The sequence below is a fragment of the Oncorhynchus masou genome, chromosome 26 (genome assembly GCF_036934945.1).
Source record: "Oncorhynchus masou masou isolate Uvic2021 chromosome 26, UVic_Omas_1.1, whole genome shotgun sequence".
Taxonomy (NCBI): Eukaryota; Metazoa; Chordata; class Actinopteri; order Salmoniformes; family Salmonidae; genus Oncorhynchus; species Oncorhynchus masou.
The window spans coordinates 18120493-18140977 of record NC_088237.1 but is presented as its reverse complement, the minus strand read 5'-3'; the positions used below and the strand labels follow the sequence as shown (position 1 = coordinate 18140977).

Sequence of the window (20485 nt, the reverse complement as noted above, 5' to 3'; positions counted from 1 at the left end):
TTATTTTTAATTTACAATCTGTAGAAGCTATGAGAATAGAACGCTTCAATTTGTTTGTGGAGCATCATAGCACAGTTGAAAAATATATGGCAAATAGAAATCCAAAATGACTGATGTTGAGTGATCGATGGTAGAGGTTGAATGGAGCTGAAGGGTGGGACTAATAGCAAGATACAACATGTAAATCATACGGGGTCTGTAAAATGTATATAGGTTCAGAACTTTTGTGAAATAGCACAGTTACAATCAAACTGGATGGACATCAGAAATAGAGGAAGAACTAAAATCAACTATTGTAAAATAGACTGCCTGTAAAATGTGTATAAGATGTATTAATTGAAGGTAAAAGCCAAAGTGTTTATTAGTTTACTCCAATTGGGGGATCGGTGGTAGGGTTTGCGGGGAATAATAATAAAGGTATATTCTTTTAAAAAGTATGTATGTCTATATAGGTATGTATATATGTGTATATGTATGCATGCATGTATGGATATATATATATTTACCCAAAAATATATGGGGGATTGGAAATGATGCAGACAATTACATTGATGGAACCAATATTCTTTCCGCAATATTAAGCTGATCCACCCCTTTTAAAAAAGTATCTGAATGTTCTTGAGTGGCTCAGCCAGAGCCCGGACTTGAATCTGATCGAACATCTCTGGAAAGACCTGATAATAGCTGTGCAGCCACGCTCCCCATCCAATCTGACAGAGCTTGAGAGGATCTGCAGAGAAGAATGGGAGAAACTCCCGAAATACAGGTGTGCCAAGCTTGCAGCGTCAAACCCAAGAAGACTTGAGGCTGTAATTGCTGCCAAAGGTACATCAACAAAGTACTGAGTAAAGGTGCGAATACTTATGTAAATGTGATATTTCAGTTTTTCTTATGCATTTGCTAACATTTATATAATCCTGTTTTTTCTTTGTCATTATGGGGTATTGTGTGGCCATTGATGAGGGGGAAAAAACAAATAATCAATTTTAGAATAAGGCTGTAACCTAACAAAATGTGGAAAAAGAAAACGGGTCTGATTACTTTCGGAAGGCACTGTTTATTTGGAAGGTGGGGAGAGAAATGTGGCTGGAGAAGGCTAACTGTACCATCTCTGTGTCCGACATGTTCTTGCTGCAATGGGACACTATTGGGGCTAAAATGCTGTCCCTGTCTTACCCACAATAACCCCAATAAGATATCAATCTTGTGGTCTGTATGGTCTAGTGGTAATGCCACAGCCTCTGTAACACATGTCTATAGTGTCAGAATAGGTTTGAATCCAGTCTAGTGCCCTTTGACACAACCTCTGCCTGTCTTTTCCTCTCTCTATTCAATAAAAGTGGAAAGAAACTCTTCAGAGAGCAGTCTATCTTGTCCAGGGAGGCGTGTTCAGTCTGTCCATGGCCCTGACGGGTCAGGGAGCAGCAGTTACTAGCACCCAGTTGAGGCTCAGACACACAGTATGGGAAGAGGTCCCCATTGGACCAGTGCTATATTCTGGTAGAAGTCTTCCAGTAGAGTCCAATCCACATCATACTGCTGTGTTTCTGTTATGCTTTGGAATGTTGTGTAATCCTCTTGGGTGAGGATGCTCTCTAAGTCATCTCCCTTGTCTCGGCAAACAGTCTGTGCCCGTTCCCATGTCAATGAACCTGGACCCATGTAACATTTAAGCTCTGAGTTTGATTGTGTGCCTAAGGACAGAAGATACACAATTGTCTTAAAAATGTCCTGAAAGACACGGACATTAATGTTAAATACATGTATCTAGACGGTTGTCAAAGGATACTGTAACTGATAAGGATGACATTATATGAAATGTACTGTACCAAGGTGTTAAGAATTACTAATCCTCTTCAAGTAAAGTGCTTTCATTACTTTGTAGTAGTAGTTTACAAAAATTTAGTTTACAAAAATCAGACAAGGGAGAGAATGGATGCAAAATCAACTAAATTTTCTGGCACACAAAGTGCCATGAACTTGTGCAATCTCTCAAAACCCATACCTTTGCACTTCGTCCCTGAACAACACACTTTGCATTTGGTGTATTCAAATAGCCCAGTATTGGCAGTGGACCCAGACAGCGTCAGTGAGGCTCTGTGCTGACACTGTTCTCAGAGCTGCTATTTGGTCCTCAGCATTGAAGATGGTGGCTCCTCCCCTCACTACCCAGAGTAAACACTGGTATCTCAACTGCTGGGCTTGTGTGGACAGACAAAGCACAGGGGTGATTCCTTATGAATCTAGAACCAAAAAAGTTCAGAACTCATTTGGATTTTCACTAAATATAATCCATAGAATGGTCATTTGGAGGAAGGATAGTTGAAATACACTGAATATACAAAACATTAGTTACCTTTTCCATGAGAGACTGATCAGGTGAATCCAGGTGAAAGATATGATCCCTTATTGATGTCACCTGTTAAATACACTTAAATCAGTGTAGATGAAGGGGAGGAGACAGGTAAAATAAGGATTTTTAAGCCTTGAGACAATTGAGACATGGATTGCGCATGTGTGCCGTTTAAAGGGTGAATGGTCAAGACAAAATATTTAAGTGCCTTTGAACAGGGTATGGTAGTAGGTGCCAGGTACATCTGTTTGATTGTGTCAAGAGCTACATCCTTGCTCGGTTTTTCAAGCTCAACAGTTTCCTGTGTGTTTCAAGAATGGTCCACCACCCAAAGGACATCCAGACCATTTGACACAATTGTGTCTCATGGATAGTCAGTCCTTGAATCCATAGCTCTGCCTTTAAGAGCAGTGATATTTCTCTAGCCCCATCCATCAACTATTTACCAAAACAAGTGGTGTGACCACCACCCAAACAGGCAACCCAAAAACTAAAAAGCTCATTTACAACTCCTTGACAATGTGAATGCTGAAAACATGTTAAACAATTGTAAGTAATATGTGTACAATTTGTTATATTGGTCCATACCTTCACTGCAGCCCTTCCTAGTGTAGCCAGATATGATTCCTGGATTGTTTGTCAAAGTTGGTTGACCAAAGGAATACTTTTGAAAGCAGTAGAATCTGTTTTGAAAGTAAAAGACAATACTGATGCACTTCCTATGTCATTTCTATTTTACATTAAAAAAAATGTAATCGATAATTGTAAACAAATACTGTATCATTTTGATCTCATGCATAGTCAGTCCACGAGAGAGGTGACATTTCTCTAGCCTTCAACTATTTACAGAAAGAAGTGGTGCGACCACCACCCAAACAGGCAACTCAAATAGATTACTCTTTAACCACGTAGCTGAAGTAGGAACACCCAGGGTTCTGAGTACAGGCAAGCTGGCAATGATGGTGGTCCCGTTCATATGCCATCAGAATGTTGTTCCCACTAAAGTATTTGTCAACCATGAATCCCTGTGAGCAGTGAGCTGTTGAATAGGGGCAAATTAGGTGTTCAATTAGATTACAAGTAAATTATTAAAAAGACTACCACAAAAGTGACAGAAATGGCTTTGTCCATGCTCAATATCACAATTTTAGATTGATTTACGCTAAACCATGAAAGATATGTCTTATCTTATAAAGCATATTAGCATGTACACTCACATGGTTCAACTGCTCTTGTGTCACTGAAGGACTCATCCAAGGACTGCTGGCTGAAGAAGAGGTCAGGGGCTGCACCTGGGCAAAGAAAACATTCCCACACTGTAAATTTAACAAGAAAGATCACAAAACGTAATGTGTATGTATCTGTTACACATGTTTTACATCTACATAGATAGTGAGATCTAAAAACATAAATAAGGTAACTATATCAGCATACTGTGGTCAGTGTACATGTTCTAGCTGATGTTTTTAGTTTAAAGATGTTGGAGAAAAAGGAAGACAATTCTTACCCAGAAACACTGCCTACACTGTTGGGAGCCACATAGCCACTGAAAAGATGCAGAAGGGTCCTCAAGGTGTTTGTCTGTATTAGAAAATATTTCATAAATATGTAAAAGAAACAAGATGATAAATAAGGATTTTGTGATAGAGAAAAGAGATGCCGAATGCAAACTGTTATGGAAGAGAAGTCTCTCGTGACAGCCTGAACATTGAGCAGCTGATTTGTTTCTGGATGAACGAGATGAATGTAAAAACTACAGTATGTAAAATAGCCAGTGGATTTAACTCGGCAAATAGAGTATGATACTCTGACTAATTTGACAGGGAAAGAGTGACTAAAGTGACGAAAACGTCTGTTTTGCTCAAATATTACCTCTGAATCTTTTGGAAAAAAGTATTCTGTCATGAGGCATCAATCTATTAATGCCAATATTTGACAAAGTGACACACAATCTTGTGTGTCATTGTAGTGGGTTTAGCTGCAGACTGTGTGAGCCAAATTGTATGTAGGACTAAGTGCTGACCCCCCTGATATATGAGTTCAATTCCACCCAAGCTGGCTAGGTGTCACATCCTGACCTTAGTTCCTTTTGTATTTCTCTGTTTTAGTTTGGTCAGGGCGTGAGTTGGGGTGGGCATTCTATGTTTTGTGTTCTATGTTTTCTATTTCTATGTGTTTGGCCTGGTATGGTTCCCAGTCAGAGGCAGCTGGCAATCGTTGTCTCTGATTGGGAACCAAAGTTAGGCAGCCTGTTTTTCCCACTTGAGTTGTGGGTAGTTGTTTTCTGTCTCTGTGTCTCTACCAGACAGGACTGTTTCGGTTGTTCTTTTGTTTACTTTGTGTTTCAGTGTTCAGTTATCAAATAAATCTAACATGGACACTTACCACGCTGCATCTTGGTCCTCTCCTTCCAACAGCCGTTACACTAGGGATCATAAATTAATGCTCTGTTAACTATTTAAGTAAAACAATACATTTTGCGGACAGAATCCCTTTTTTTAAACTTGAGCTATATAGATTAGAAACAAACAGTACCGTATGTCATTGATCAAGTTAAGTGATATGATAAAATTATAGCTGGCATGCTGTTGCAGTATTACATGCCATTACATAATTATTTTTAAACAACACATTTTCTGACTTACTCTCTGCTTGATAAATATTCCATTATGAGAGTCACTGTGATCCAACCGAGGCATATTTACTAGATAACAACTTTAAAAGAATGCTTTTTGACACCAAAATATCGGTCATGATGTGAGATGTTATAGTGAGAAAGGGCTTGTAATATCCCATTAGTTAACGTAAAATGAAACATACCTCTATGGCTCCTCCTCTCTCTGCAAGGCTTGTTTGGTTTTGATGAGCAGACAGGTGGAGAAGTACTGTAGCTGGAGTGTTTATGAAGAGGATCTGCTCTCCTCCTCCTTTTAACACACCCTTGTGTCAGTCAACATCATCAAGCCTCCTCCCTTGTTGTCTTGCTGAAAGATCCTTCTAGAAAGAGTGGACCCACCAAGACTGTGTTAATGTCCCTATATTGTAAATCAAATGACCTAAAAGGGAGACTCCACTTATGTACATTGTATTTAATAAATATGTTGTCTGTAATAGATTTCTTTTTTATTTTTAGTGTCACTTTATATAATTTTTAAGTTCTGGTAGGAGCCAAAACATTTGAAAAATTCCAACATTTACACGAAGATAACAATTTATTTTTGGTTGGCATATGGCCAAGACAAGAGTTCCAATCCCCAAGGAGATATACACCGAGGGCACAAAACATTAGGAACACCTGCTGTTTCCATGACATAGACTGACCAGGTAAATCCAGGTGTAAATCCCTTATTGACGTCACTTGTAAATCCACTTCAATCAGTGTCGATAAAGTGGAGGAGACAGGTTACAGAATGATTTTTAAGCATTGAGACAGTTGAGACATGGATTGTGTGCCTGCCATTCAAAGGGTGAATGGGCAAGACAAAATATTTAATTGTCTTTCAAAAGGGTACGGTAATAGGTGCCAGGCACACCAGTTTGTGTGTCAAGAACTGCAACTCAATATTAGGAAGGTGTTCCTAATAATTTGTCCACTCAGTTCAGATAACCTGATATGTTCTGCTCTTCATTTGATTGGGAAATCAAGACTTTGCGCTTGATGGGTAAATCTGGGTAAATCTCAGTAGAAAATGTTCATGTCAGTTCTTCCCCTGTAATGGTATTAATCCTAAATCTGTCTTTCTGGAAGAGGTATACTATTTTTGGGGCCCTCTTGACTAGGTTAGGTTTCCTTTAGTGACTTTAAATAACATATCAAGCATGCATGGCCATTGCCATTTGCCTTTTAAGGCCATGGACACACATATTAAACAGTATGATAACCACATATTACATTACAATAATAACGCACACCTCAGTGTTCAGAGCGTCTAGGTGAGGGAAAGCACTGGGGCCCTAGCCAGACCAATCAGTTCAAGATCAGAGGTCAGTTGATCAAAATTAGACCGCAGTAACCTGTACATGCTACAATAAGAGCATACTGCATAGCATACTGCAGTATAATTACAATTACCCCTGTCTATGCCAATCGCTAGAAACATGCTCTTTGAGTACATGAGTATCATAGACCTTCCAGTGATTGTATATTAAGTCCTGTTTTATTTGTGGTACCTGCAGGGCTATGGCAGCCTAATACCCAATTGTGTTAACAAAGTGCTGTGTAATTCTGTATTTTCCAAAGCCCACAGTTCTTGATAGCTTACTTAGTTGGAGTTTAGTGTTACAAGTAGTTAGTATATGGTTTTACTTCCCTGTCTTTTTGTCAATTTGGATAAATGCTAAATGACCACATCATTCAAGAAATGTAGGGTGTCAAATCTTTTGAATCTTCACTAACTGATTCATGTATAACAGCCATCAACTACATGAATAAGGGCAAAAACCCCACACCTCTCCCCTGCTATCCATGAGTCAGTGTTTATGACTGTAATAGTAACATGGATTCTGTTACACCTACAAGAGTTTGTCTGTCTCCTTCTTTAGAGTTCTCTGAACCATGCAACCTGGAAGTGGGCACGCAATTCTACATTGTTGTGATTTGTGTCCCCATCTCCCCATTCTTGCTGGAGGGTGAAAGTGATAATACTGATGTCACTAATCAAACGTATTTTATGTCAGAATGTCGACAGTTACATCCATGAGTGAGTTTGTAACATCATTATGAAGACTTTTACACTCTGACAATCCTTCACTGTCACTATACATGTTTTAACTACAAACTTAAAAATCCACTCCTCTTCACTAATCAAATTGCCCAACAAGCTTTTTTATCACAATACGTTCAAATACCAACAAAACATCTAGATTAAATTGTATGTTGCATTAGTAAAATATAGTCAAATCTAAATCTAGCCTCACTGTAACGGTTGTCTTCGTCGCCTGACGACGAGTATGAAATATCGGACCAATGCGCAGCGTGGTATGTGTTCATGATGTTTTATTACTGAACACTGAAATACAAAATAACAACGTGAAAAAAAACGAAACGGTCCTGCAAGGTGCAGAAAACACTAAACAGAAAATAATCACCCACAACTAAAATGGGGAAAATAGGCTACCTAAGTATGATTCTCAATCAGAGACAACGAACGACACCTGCCTCTGATTGAAAACCATACCAGGCCAAAAACAAAAATATAGAAAAAAGAACATAGACTACCCACCCCAACTCACGCCCTGACCAAACGAACACAAAGACATAATAAAGGAACTAAGGTCAGAACGTGACAGTCCTCCCCCCTGTCCGTGGTGGCGGCTCTGGCGCGGGATGTGGACCCCACTCCACCATAGTCTCTGCCCACTTAAGTGGCGCCTTGGGAGTGCCGACCTCGGATTGGGGACCCTTGCCGTGGGTTCCGAATGGACGGGAGATTCCGGCAGCACCGGACAGGCGGGAGACTTCGGCAGCTCCGGAGTGCAGGGCGATTCCGGGAGCTCCGGAGTGCAGGCCGATTCCGGCAGCTCCTGAGTGCAGGGTGATTCCGGCAGCTCCGGAGTGCAGGGCGATTCCGGCAGCCCCGGAGTGAAGGGCGGCTCAGGACAGACGGGCGGCTCAGGACAGACGGGCAGCTCTGGCAGCTCAGGACAGATGGCGGCTCTGGCAGCTCAGGACAGACTGGCGGCTCAGGACAGACGGGCGGCTCTGGCAGCTCAGGACAGACTGGCGGCTCAGGACAGACGGGCGGCTCTGGCAGCTCAGGACAGACGGGCGGCTCAGGACAGACTGGCAGGACAGACGGGCGGCTCAGGACAGACGGGCAGCTCAGGACAGACGGGTGGCTCTGGCAGCTCAGGACAGACGGGCGGCTCTGGCAGCTCAGGACAGACGGGCGGCTCTGGCTCAGGACAGACGGGCGGCTCAGGATAGACGGGCAGCTCAGGACAGACGCGGCTCAGGACAGACGGGCGGCTCTGGCGGCTCAGGACAGACGGCCACCAGACTGGCGGCTCAGGACAGACGGCCGGCTCTGGCGGCTCAGGACAGACGGCCGGCTCTGGCGGCTCAGGACAGACGGCCGGCTCTGGCGGCTCAGGACAGACGGGCGGCTCTGGCAGCTCAGGACAGATGGGCGGCTCAGGACAGACGGGCATACCTGGGGGAGGAGACGGAGAGACAGCCTGGTGCGTGGGGCTGCCACAGGACCCACCAGGCTGGGGAGACCTACAGGAGGCTTGGTGCTTGGAGGAGGCACCGGATGGACCAGGCTGTGGAGGAGCACTGGAGCCCTGGTGTGCAGCCTTGGCACCACTCCTCCCGGCTGGATCACCATTTATTATTAATTTTATTTATTTAACCTTTATTTAACTAGACAAGTCAGTTAAGAACAAATTCTTATTTATAATGACGGCCTACACCGGCAAAAGTCGGACGATGCCGGGCCAATTCTGTGCCGCCATATGGGACCCCCAATCACGGCCGGTTGTGATACAGCCTGGATACAAACCAAGATGTCTGTAATGACACCTCTAGAACTGAGATCAAATCAAATCAAATGTTATTAGTCACATGCGCCGAATACAACAGCTGTAGACCTTACAGTGAAATGCTTACTTACGAGCCCCTAACCAACAATACAGCTTCAAAAAATATGGATAAGAATAAGAGATAAAAGTAACAAGTAAATAAAGAGCAGCAGTAAAATAAGAATAGCGAGACCATATACCAATTTGTAAGTCGCTCTGGATAAGAGTGTCTGCTAAATGACTTAAATGTAAATGTAATATACAGGGGGGTACCGATACAGAGTCAATATGCGGGGGCACCAGTTAGTTGAGGTCGTATGTACATGTAGAGTTATGAAAGTGACTACATAGATGACAACAGAGAGTAGCAGTGGTGTAAAGAGGGGGAGAGGGGGGCAGGGGGGATGCAATACAAATACTCTGGGTAGCCATTTGACTAGATATTGAGGAGTCTTATGGCTTGGGGGTAGAAGCTGTTTTAGAAGCCTCTTGGACCTAGACTTGACGCTCTGGTACCGCTTGCCGTGTGGTAGCAGAGAGAATAGTCTAAGACTAGGGTGGCTGGAGTCTTTGACAATTTTTAGGGCCTTCTTCTGACACCCCCTGGTATAGAGGTCCTGGATGGCAGGAAGCTTGGCCCTCTGTAGTGCCTTGCGGTCGGAGGCCAAGCAGTTGTCATACCAGGCAGTGATGCAACCAGTGAAGCAGTGCCTTAGACTGCTGCGCCACTCGGGAGCCCAGAACATAGATGAATAATTACATAATTACACAGGACTTAAATACTATATTTTCAGTTAATACCTTTTACTTTACCTTTCTTTACTCTGTTTTTAAACAATCAAAGTATTACAGTAAATGATAGGTAAAATAACCATGCTTATGAGTCAGTACATGTAAATATAGTATCATTAAGTAATATCATCTAATAGAGTTGATAATAAGTAATAGTAATAATAGTAATAGAGGTTTAATAATATAATTCATTGAAATGCAGGCCCTTTTCAGACCCTGAGTGTCTACAGACTGTCCAGGCTGCCATGTAGAGCCATGTAGGTAAGGAGTTAAAGGTAGGAAAGAGCAAGCAATGCAGATAGTAGCCAACTGTAGAGAGGGGGTTTCTGGGATGTGGGTTGAGCCTTATTCAATAGGGACATCTCGCCCCCCTGAAAATCAAAAGACAGTACTAGGTCAAAATATGTTTTCTAAGATGTCAGGTTCATTGTCGTTGACAGTTGAGATGGGCTCCTTCAGTACTGCTGAAAATATTGATAAAGTCGATTTAGACTAGACCACTTAAATCATAGGGTTAGATTATTCGGGGTGGCAGGTAGCCTAGTGGTTAGAGCGGCTGGCCAGTAACCGAAAGGTTGATTGATATTATCCTTGAGCTGACAAGGTAAAAATCTGTTGTTCTGCCCTTGAACAAGGCAGTTAACCCACTGTTCCTAGGCGTCATTGTAAATTAGAATTTGTTCTTAACTGATTGTGTAGTTGCAAAAATAATTAATTAATTGCTTTTGATTCATCACTCAATGTAATTTCTATGAAGAAGGAAATTCCACACTGATCAAATGCTAAATGGATGTTTATTCAGAACAAAGTTGAAAGGAAGTACAAAATATCAATAATTACATTCTAACTAAATATAGCGTTCTCAAACAGTACAGATCACACAGGAGTTAAATAGTACATTTTCAGTTAATAACTTTTACTCTACCTTTTTTACTCTACTTTTAAACAATCAAAGTAGTACAGTAAATTATAGGTCAAATAACAATGCTAATGAGTCAGTCTATTTAAGTGGTATCATTAAGTAATATCATGCAATAGAGATGATAATAATAAGAAAAGTAATAGTAATAGTAATAATAGTATTATTAATAATAGTAGTTATAGTGGTGTAATGATATGATTTGAATGGTAGGTTCCTTACAGACCATGATTGTGGTGGTCTATCTAGCAGATCAGTGTGGTGTCTGTCTGCAGACTGTCATAGGTTGTCATGGAGAGCCCTCTAGTGGAGGTCTGTTGAAACATCATATAAATGTCATCATATACAAGAGGACATGGATGAGAGGACATCAATGTACAGTATTGTATATGACCAGGCCTTGCCGTTATGTTTTGGCTCATATAATCAGAGCATTGCATAAAGTAATACATTGAATTGAGCTGAAATGAGTCAAGACAGTAAATCTCTATTCCACAGTAAACCATGACAGTTCTATGTCATAATTGCTTATCTGCAATTTTCTGAATGTTCCACCCCTCTGAACAAGCCCAAAACAAAATCTCCAAAGTTGAACAATGTACCTTGACATATGAAGGGTAATTCCTGATGACAGGAAGCATCCAGCCACTTCAGTTCTCTGTTACCAACCCGGACCATCTTACCACAGTGGTAATTGATGGGGTTGAGGGGGAAGCAGCTGTGCCACTCACTGTACTTCACCACCTTATCAACATCACCACTGGTCCACAGCCAGGGGGCGTTCCACTCCCACTCAAAGACGGACTGCTCTAGACCAATCCACACATGGCAGCTCCACATTGGCCAGGAGCTCGGCCAAGTCAGCCTGCACGGTCTGGTTGGTGATGTGCACCAGGTTGGAGCTATGTCTTTCACAGAACGCCAGGGCATTGATCCAGCTCTTGGACTCGTTGAAATAGTGCAGGTAATCTGCATGGAAAAGACACAAACTGACATGTAATGGCATACATGTTAATGCATGTTCACTAACACAAGACCACAAACACTCTCAAGGACTTGTCTGTCATTAAAAGCCCAACAACTGTCACTTGTATTCCATTGTGCAGATTGGTACAGAATGTAGCTCCATGTCTGACACTAACCAGGATGGAGTGGAGTAGGTGTACTACTGGGGGAGGGTGTGGGCTTCCTGTCTGGGGAGGTGGGAAGTAATTAGGTCAGTTGTCCACTGGAAGTTGTAGGATGGTGGTGTGGTGGATTGTCCAATAATAGTGGTCGTTGGTGAGGTGGTGGACTGTCCATTAGTAGTGGTAGTTGGTGAGGTGGTGGACTGTCCAATAGTAGTTGTAGTTGGTGAGGTGGTGGACTGTCCAGTAGTAGTGGTAGTTGGTGAGGTGGTGGACTGTCCATTAGTAGTGGTAGTTGGTGAGGTGGTGGACTGTCCATTAGTAGTGGTAGTTGGTGAGGTGGTGGACTGTCCATTAGTAGTGGTAGTTGGTGGTTGTGGTGGACTGTCCATTAGTAGTGGTAGTTGGTGAGGTGGTGGACTGTCCATTAGTAGTGGTAGTTGGTGAGGTGGTGGACTGTCCATTAGTAGTGGTAGTTTGTGGTGGACTGTCCATTAGTAGTGGTATTTGGACTGTCCATTAGTTGGTGAGTGGTCCATTTGGTGAGTTGTGGTGGACTGTCCATTACTAGTGGTATTTGGTGAGGTGGTGGACTGTCCATTAGTAGTAGTAGGTAGTAAAGTGGTAGGTGTTGTGGTGGACATCTTGTTCATCTGTAAGAATGAAGTAGAATACATACACATTTAAGTACATTTGAAGTTTCCTGTCATTTTTATCATTGATACAAAACAAAGTACTCCTAGTAAACTAGGATTTACTTTGTGGAGATTATATACAATTTAGTCATATGACAGATTGTTTGAAAAGTTTGAAAACATTCTTACAATGGTGAACTCACCTCCATAGCAAGGGAAAGCACTTTGATTAGAGAAATCATTTGATGTCCATTTTCTGTCTGAGTTCAGCTGTACACGGATTCCACCTTCTCAGGTCGGTTCACATTGCTGAAATGGACCATTCCCATAGCTTGTACTCATGCTTTAGTCCAATCCAGGTGATCCCTTTAGTCACCTCAAAGACATCCAGCTCTTTCTGGTTACAAATACTCGCCAGTTCACTGCCTTTGTTTGTCCTGCAGTCTTTCAGAGCATCCTGCTGCGTCTTTGTCCCAGGCATCAGCTCATACATCTTCTCTGTTGTTCCATTACCATGATGAACTTCTAGGAGGGAAGGGGAAAAGTTACGCATCAGATTTCATTAGACAGTTAATGACTTCACACAATAGGAAATAACTTGGAAGTTACAGGTGATAACCTAATTAGTAAAGTGCTTGAGATCTGATTACTTGAGGAATACAGGTTTTGAGTAGGTGTTGTGCAATCAATCAATCAATCCCATTTGTTAAATGACAAATTGGATTTTCCATTGATAAAAAGAGACAGTGAGTGATTCAGTCCTTACCTTGTTGACACATATACTGTCTTTGAGTTGCACAAGAGACTGGTTGCCAGTGAGATGAAATAGACAAGACACAGTCATGACCCACGGCGTGGACACCAAAACCCTTTTCCCAGTTAAAGAACATGAAGTCCTCTCCATCAGACCACTTCCACTTTTCAGTTGGACCAGACCTATGGAGCCCAATCCACACATCACCGATGAAATTACCCAAAGATGATTGAATTGCCTCCCAATCCTCTTCTGTGTGTATGATGGACAGGTTTGTGTAGTGTTGTCTGCAGTACTCTTGTGCTTCGGTTTAGTTTAACTTCTCAAGGACAATGCTGTAATTTCTGGCTGAGTAGGTGACTGTTTCAAATACAGAGGAAAATGCTTATCAGACTGCTTGTTGTGTTGAGTGACAAACATTACCATCTTTAACTTCCACTGTTTCTTTTCTAAAATATAGGCAACACATATTGTTTGATAGTAGATTAACATAGAGCATGTGACAGAGGCAAATTCATACATTTGCAAACTCATTCAAACCTCCAACCAATTTGTTTTATGAATATGTACTTGTCCTCTGCATCAATGACGAATAGTGAATAAATAGTAGTGATTGTACTGTATTCTGCTCTATAGACTACAGAATATAGACTTTACACATCATTGGTCTGTAAAAGCCCTCTTTAAAGAGCTCTGATGCTTGATTGATGACCTTCACTAAGTTACACCTTCGACAGAGACGATGGAATAAACAGAAACACAACATGACAGAGGTAGATATCCATGTCTATGTTATCCTGTTTAAGAGGGCCTATTAGTAAAGTCTACCTCTGTAATTATTAGATATTGACTAGATATTCAATTGACAAAATAAATGACAACTCAAATATACATTAACTGTATGTACTCGCCTTTACCTCTGCAGTGTCTCAGAGAGTACCCTGAGGTTGCATGTTGGAGGTGCAGTATTCTAACTTCGGGTGTATCACCAGTTGAGACCTTCAGGAAACATTTGTTTCTGTTTGATAAATATCACAATGAATGTGGTAGTAGTTATCAGAATGGTGCTGATTCAAAAATGATATTGCTGCCTTTATTTGCCCAAGCATAAAAAAATACTTTTTGAGCATGTACCTGTGGACTATTATATCTGCCATTTCCCCAACAAATGTGAACAACTGACATGTGTCATTTTTGGTGCATTCCTGCCTCCACTGACTTGCATTTTCGGTTGTAAATGGCTATTTCACAATATTAATTCCCAGAATATTGAATTTGTCCTGTAGGTCCCTCTCACAACCTGTAACCAAGACATACTGGATTTCACCACACTGACCATCAGAAAGGGCACAGGATAAAGCACAACTTGGCAGCAAAATAATATTACCAGTAGTGCAGCCTTTGTTAGTGACAGAACAAACTGATACTCAATAGTGATGCAGAAATACAACAATACAACTATACAACAATTTATACATGGAGATGAAGATGTTAAACCTTCATGTTCCTTCCTACTGTAAGGTAACATCTGCACTGAGCAAAACCCATTGATAACCCATAGTATGAAGTGAGCAACACTTACCTTTAACTACCCTCACGCTGTAGGATTGTTTAAGATCATTGAACCATCCAGGGACATAGACTCTGCAGCAGTAGCTCCCACAGTCTGTCGGCTGTAGTTTTAAAGTGGTGAGTTTCATTGTTCCAACTTCAGCGTTCATTTTTTATTTGGATTGATCTTCCATTATGGGATCAGTACACTTAAAGTTCTGCCCCAACATTGTCTTAAAATCTCTCAGGGATAGGCGTCCCGCTAGCGAGACAACTTCCGGTGAAACTGGAGGCCGCGCAATTCAAATAAATAATCATAAAAATGATAGATATTAAACCTTTAGGTACATACAAGTGTCTTATGTTGGTTGAAAGCTTAAATTCATGTTAATCTAACTGCACTGTCTGATTTATAGTAGGCTTTACAGCGAAAGAATATCATGCGATTGTTTGAGGACTGCAGCCCACATCAAAATATTTTTCAATCGGCACGGGTTTCATGAATTCACCAATAGCGATTAAATATTCACTCACTTTTTGAAACTCTTCCTCTGATTTGTCATCCAAAGGGTCCCAGTAATAACATGTTGTGCCACTTTGTGAGATAAAATCCTTCTTTATATCCCAAAAAGTCTGTTTAGTTTATTCAATTTGAGTAATCCACTCATTCAACATGCAGAGATAGGAATTTAAAAATCTACCCCTAAATTTAGTTTCAACAAGTCAAAATACATTTCTACTTATTCCTCGGATACCCTAAAATGTAATCAAACTATTATATTTCATACGGAAAAAAAGTATGTTCAATAGGAAACCGATTTTAGTAGGTGAGCGTTGTCTACAAGGTGCATTCAAACACGGATTTCCAAGCTGGTGTGCCTGTTCTAAAACTGTTATTTCTTATTCGTTATTCAAGTTACAAGCCTGAAACCTTGAACAAAGACTACGGACACCCAGGGAAGCCATAGGAATTGCATCCTGGGAACTAGAATTCATTTCTTCTCTATACTTTCCATTGTAAGAGCATGTGCTCTCAAAAAAAAATAAGTCTGGTTGGAATTTTCTTTGAATGTTCTACTACCATATCTATTGTGTTATTGTCTCCTACATTATTTCAACATTTCTTAAAACATCAAAGTGTTTTCTTTCCAATGTTACCTATTATGCATATCCTGGCTTCAGGTCCTTAGCAACAGGCAGTTTACTTTGGGCACGTCAGTCAGGTGGAAATTGAGAAAAAAAGGATCCTATCCCTAAGCTTTACATCCCCAAGGTATTTGCAGACAAGAGTCACAGAAGTTCCCTCCAGTACTGATTTCTCAGTCCCAAACACTGGTGAGGACATGGCTGCTGTGGGGGATAAATGTCACATCAGAAAGATGTTATTTTGGAGATGGTCAATTTCTTTCTCTGTTTAGATTGTGATGCTGACATCAACTTTAGGACTAGCATTTCAACTTCACAATCACTGTACTCAAATATTAATGTGTCCACTCAAGGAAACCACTATCCAACTACTTTGAATACATGGTCAACTAGATAAGTCATACCGGGTTGGTTTATAATACCACGAGAGGAATATTCATCCCATCTGATCTCTTACCCAGTAGCAGGAGCAGAAGTACTGGCTGTGTTATTGCAGCCAGCAGCATACCACCCTGCATACCACTGCTGGCTTGCTTCTGAAGCTAAGCAGGGTTGGTCCTGGTCTGTCCCTGGATGGGAGACCAGATGCTACTGGAAGTGGTGTTGGAGGTCCAGTAGGAGGTACTCTTTCCTCTGGCCTAAAAAGTATCCCAATGCCCCAGGGCAGTGTTTGGGGACAACTGCCCTGTGTAGGGTGCTGTCTTTCGGGTTGGGAAGTTACACGGGTATCCTGACTCACTGCAGTCATTAAATATCCCATGGCACTTATTGTAAGAGTAGGGGTGTTAACCCTGGTCTCCTGGCTAAATTCCCAATCTGGCCATCAAACTATTACCTAATAATCCCCAGTTGGCTCATTCATCCCCCTGTAACTATTCCCCAGGTCATTGCTGCAAATGAGAGTGTGAACTTACCTGGTAAAATAACTGATAAATAAAATCATGGCCACTGAAGACATCATTCTTTAATGCTCCCAACCCTTATATTGTAACTCAAGATAAGGATTGTTGTTGTGAAGAAATGTTAAAACACAATAATTTATCAATACAGACGTGTTTGAAAGATTTCATGTAGAAGGAAATGTCTAAGAATTGTCTGTGTCTAAGTTCATTTTGAAGTATGAATAATGTGCACAAATTCCTTCTGAGAGTAAACAGGCTGTGTTGTACCTTTCCATCACAAAGTTTAATACGTTGATTTGACTACCAAAGTAGCATTGCAGTTACAACATGGAATAAACTTTCATTAACCAAACATGCACTTTGAATGATGCACAAAATATATAGTCTAAGGGCTACGCACAATGCTGCCGGGGGTACGCCAAATGAAAATGTGATTCACATTTTTTTTAAATAGAAAAAATACAAAATAAAGAAACTAATTAACATCCAATCACATTAACCGTTACTCTCTTGCGGGAATTCCACTAACGGTCCATATGTAGCCGAACGTAACTGCTGCTCATGTTGGTATCTGTACTGATGGATCAAAAGCCATGACAGGGAGACATGGAGTGGTAATGCTATGCTCTACATGGGTACACTGCAGCATCCACCAAGAGGTTCTTGCTGCCAAGGGAATGCCTGCCAGCTTGAAAGACGTTTTGGACACTACAGTGAAAATGGTTAACTTTGTTAAAGCAAGGCCCCTGAACTCTTGTGTATTTTCTGCATTATGCAATGATATGGGAAGCGACCATGTAATGCTTTTACAACATACAGAAGTGCGCTGGTTATCAAGGGGAAAAATATTGACACATTTTTTTTAAATTGAGAGACGAGCTTAAAGTTCTCTTTACTGACCATAATATTCACTTGTCTGACCGCTTGCATGATGATGAGTTTCTGACATGACTGGCCTATCTGGGTGATGTTTTTTCTCGCCTTAACTATCTGAATCTAGGATTACAGGGACTCTCTGCAATTAGATTCAATGTGCAGGACAAAATTGAGGCTATGATTAAGAAGTTGGAGCTCTTCTCTGTCTTCATTAGCTAGGACAACACACAGGTATTTCCATCATTGTATGATTTTTGTGTGCAAATGAACTCAAGCCTACGGACAATGTAAAATGTGCTATAGTGAAGCACCTGAGTGAGTTGGGTGCGGAACTACACAGGTACTTTCCCGAAATGGATGACACAAACAACTGGATTCATTATCCCTTTCATGCCCTGCCTCCAGTCCACTTATTGATATCAAAAACAAGAGCCTTATCGAAATTGCAACAAGCGGTTCTGTGAAAATTGAATTTAACCTCTTGAAACTCCCCATCCCGGATGACTAAAGCCTCAGGCTCATTAGCATAACGCAACGTTAACGATTTCTGAAAATCGCAAATAAAATTAAAATAATGCGTTTGCTCTCAAGCTTAGCCTTTTCTTAACAACTCTGTCATCTCAGATTTTCAAAATATGCTTTTGAACCATAGAAATGGACTAATTTGTGTAAGAGTATGCAAAGCTAGCATAGCATTTTGAGTAGCATTTAGCACGCAACATTTTCACAAAAACCAGATAACCAAATAAATAAAATCATTAACTTTGAAGAGCTTCGGATGTTTTCAATGAGGAGACTCTCAGTTACATAGCAAATGTGCAGTTTTTCAAAAAAATATTATTTGTGTAGGACAAATCGCTCCGTTTTGTTCACGTTTGGCTATGAAAAAACCTGTATACAGTTATAGCCTGAAGCTCATTAGCATAATGTAACGTTAACGATTTCTGAAAATCGCAAATAAAATGAAAATAATGCATCTGCTCTCAAGCTTAGCCTTTTCTTAACAACACTGTCATCTCAGATTTTCAAAATATGCTTTTGAACCATAGAAATGGACTAATTTGTGTAAGAGTATGCAAAGCTAGCATAGCATTTTGTGTAGCATGTAGCACGCAACATTTTCACAAAAGCCAGATAACCAAATAAATAAAATCATTTACCTTTGAAGAGCTTCTGATGTTTTCAATGAGGAGACTCTCAGTCACATGCCAAATGCGCAGTGTTTCCTGAAAGCGTCTGTGTGTAGGAGAAATCGTTCCGTTTTCTACATTGCGCCTGGCTACTGAAACGAACCGAAAATGCAGTCACCTACAACGTAAAACTTTTTCCGGATTAACTACATAATATCGACCGAAACATGGCAAACGTTGTTTGGAATCAGTCCTCAAGGTGTTTTTTCACATATCTCTTCATTGACATGCAGTTCGTGGAAGCTTGCTTTCCTCTCTGTATTCCTTGGAAAAATACTGGCAGGTGACTTTTGCGCACCAATTTCGGCGCAGGACACCGGGCGGACACGTGGTAAATGTGGTCTCTTATGGTCAATCTTCCAATGATCTGCCTACAAATACGTCACAATGCTGCAGACACCTTGGGGAAACGACAGAGAGGGTTGATTCATTCCTCTTGCGTTCACAGCCATATAAGGAGATCATGACAAACAGAGCCTCAAAAATCCTTGTCATTTCCTGGATGCCATCTCATCTTGGTTTTGCCTGAAGCTCACGTTAAAGGGCACGCACAGAGAAGATCTTTGTATTTCTGGACACGTCAGAGTGTTTTCTTTCGAACAGTAGCAATTATATGCATAGTCGAGCATCTTTTTGTGACAAAATATCTTGTTTAAAACGGAAACGTTTTTCATCCAAAAATGAAATTGCGCCCCTAGAGTTCCAAGAAGTTAATCAGAAGCCACTGACAGATTTCTAGATTAGGCTGCACTCAGAGTATCCTGCCTTGTCAAATCACGCTGTTAAGACACTGATGCCCTTTGCAACCACGTACCTATGTGAGAACGGATTCTCGGCCCTCACTAGCATGAAAACTAAATACCGGCACAGACTGTGTGTGGGAAATGATTTAAGACTGAGAATCTCTCCAATACAACCCAACATTGCAGAGTTATTGATAGAATCATTTGTATGTTTAAAGTAATGACTAAAGTATTCCACCCTGAAACTCTATAACTGTGTGAAATGTATTAGAATCATAAAACTATAATCTAATTGTAACGGTCTTCATGCGGTGAAAGAGAGTCGGACCAAAATGCAGCGTGGAGATTGCGATCCATGTTTAATGAACAAAACGTAACACGAATCTAACTACAAACACTACAAAAACAAAGAACGTAACGAAAACCGAAACAGCCTATACTAGTGTCAACTAACACAGATACAGGAACAAGGACACTAAGGATAATCACCCACGAAACACACAAAGAATATGGCTGCCTAAATATGGTTCCCAATCAGACACAACGATAATCACCTGACTCTGATTGAGAACCGCCTCAGGCAGCCATAGACTAACGCTAGACATCCCACAAAACCCCAAGACAAAAACACACCACAATAACCCATGTCACACCCTGGCCTGACCGAATAAATGAAGAATAAGCATAATATATTTCGACCCTGGCCTGACCGAATAAATGAAGAATAAGCATAATATATTTCGACTGATGATGTGTGTAGTTTTAGTCAGAATTAGAACCAGGACATTTTGTTCCTGTTTAGCTATGTAAGCAGGGTGCAAGTGTGAAACAAAATATAAGAGGAGCTATCGACAGGCAAGTTGTGCTACTGTGAAACCAATAACAGGACATTCTGTCCCCACATGTGGAGTGGAGAAACTGTTAGGCTTGCAGAAAATTATGAAATATGTTGCAGAATATGATAAACAATGTATG

At 41.0% G+C, this 20485-nt stretch overlaps 2 long non-coding RNA genes across 2 annotated transcripts; both read right to left on the bottom strand.

The window, feature by feature from the left end:
* Positions 1–458: 458 nt before the first annotated feature.
* Positions 459–19019, bottom strand: LOC135514549 (uncharacterized). The gene is made up of 10 exons (XR_010451698.1): positions 18738–19019; positions 5174–5350; positions 4739–4778; positions 3861–3934; positions 3571–3645; positions 3251–3392; positions 2942–3036; positions 2357–2431; positions 2006–2201; positions 459–1694 (listed from the first exon to the last, which is right to left on the bottom strand). It is a non-coding gene; the product is annotated as an uncharacterized LOC135514549 (long non-coding RNA).
* LOC135514548 (uncharacterized) lies at positions 12284–13449 on the bottom strand. The gene is made up of 3 exons (XR_010451697.1): positions 13115–13449; positions 12552–12873; positions 12284–12366 (listed from the first exon to the last, which is right to left on the bottom strand). It is a non-coding gene; the product is annotated as an uncharacterized LOC135514548 (long non-coding RNA).
* Positions 19020–20485: the final 1466 nt, after the last annotated feature.